This window comes from Hemiscyllium ocellatum, unplaced genomic scaffold (genome assembly GCF_020745735.1).
Source record: "Hemiscyllium ocellatum isolate sHemOce1 unplaced genomic scaffold, sHemOce1.pat.X.cur. scaffold_1593_pat_ctg1, whole genome shotgun sequence".
Classification (NCBI taxonomy): domain Eukaryota; kingdom Metazoa; phylum Chordata; class Chondrichthyes; order Orectolobiformes; family Hemiscylliidae; genus Hemiscyllium; species Hemiscyllium ocellatum.
This window is the reverse complement of record NW_026867825.1, coordinates 100,172-101,560: the sequence shown is the minus strand read 5'-3', so window position 1 is coordinate 101,560 and position 1,389 is coordinate 100,172. Positions and strand designations below refer to the sequence as shown.

Here is a 1,389-nt window from a genome sequence, read left to right as displayed (position 1 = left end):
CAACATCTCTGGACGAAGGAAACGCAGGAAAGTTGATTTTTCACAATGTCCTGGGACTCCACAACATTTTCAGACTCCTAGGATATCGCGATGGAACGGATTGGGCGCTTGTGCTGTGGTGCCGAGCTCTGCAACACCATCGTCCGAGATCACCACCATCTTGGATCCTCACAGTGCATTGAGAGGAGAAAATCCACAAAAAACACACAATGAGAGGTCAGGGCGCAGTATTTAAAGTCTGCCATGCTGCATGAACTGTGCAGCTCCAGTGGCCTAATGGATAAGGCACTGGCCTCCTAAGCCAGGGGTTCTGGGTTCAAATCCCATCTGGGGTGTCTGACTCTTCCTTGTCTGTCCTTAATCTGCTTTGCCAACAACTGCTTATCTGCATTCAGTTGATAGGGTGAGGTGTCGCCTTACGCAGCTCTTTTGGGGATCTGCAGGATTAAAGCTGAATTCCCTGAAACAGACAGCACAGACACAATGGCTGAAAACCTGCTGAGAATCTCCTGGGGCTGGCATGGTGGCTCAGTGGGTAGCACTGCTGCCTCGCAGCATCGGGGACCTGACTTTGATTCCTCCCTTGGCTTTCTGTTTGTGTCGAGTTTGCACCTTCTCTCCATGGGCTACTGCGGGTGCTTTGCTTTCCTCCCACAGCCCAAAGATGTGCAGGTTCGCTGGATTGGCTTTGGGGAATGCAGGCTGAGAGGATAGTGGTTGGGCCTGGATGGGATGCTCATCAGAGGCTGAGTGTGGACTTGCTGGGGTGAATGGCTTGCCCCCCTCACTCTCGGGCTTTTATCAACAAGTTTGGAGCACATGGTCAGAGCTCTGCTGCAGATCGCAGTCAAGGCTTCGCTAAGGGACTGGCATCCAGGTGTGTGTTCATATCCTTCTTTTCCTGATCTTCCAGAATGTTCTCTAGCTTTGGCCAAAGGGGTCATCAGCTGGGTTCACATCATCCAATGGAGTCACCTTGCCCGTAGCTAGACAACGGATTGACTCAGACTGACACTTCCAGTCATCGAGTCATAGAGATGTACAGCACACAAAAACACCCTCGGTCGAACAGATATCCCGACCCAATCTAGTCCCACCTGCCAGCACCCGGCCCATCTCCCTCCAAACTCTTCCTATACGTATACCCATCCAGATGCCTTTGAAATGATGTAATTGTACCAGCCTCGACCACTTCCTCTGGCAGCTCATTCCACACACACACACCACCTTCTGCCTGAAAATGTTGTCCCTTTGGTCTCTTTTATATCTTTTCCCTCTCACCCTAAACCTAAGCCCTCTAGTTCTGGACTCCCACACCCCAGGGAAAAGACCTTGGCTGTTTACCCTATTCATGTTCCTCATGATTTTATAAACCTCTGTATGGTCAGC

The 1,389-nt window shown here is 50.8% G+C and overlaps 1 non-coding gene across 1 annotated transcript; it reads left to right on the top strand.

Annotated features, from left to right (window-relative positions):
- Positions 1 to 262: 262 nt before the first annotated feature.
- Positions 263 to 335, top strand: trnar-ccu (transfer RNA arginine (anticodon CCU)). Its single transcript has one exon. It is a non-coding gene; the product is annotated as a tRNA-Arg (tRNA).
- Positions 336 to 1,389: the final 1,054 nt, after the last annotated feature.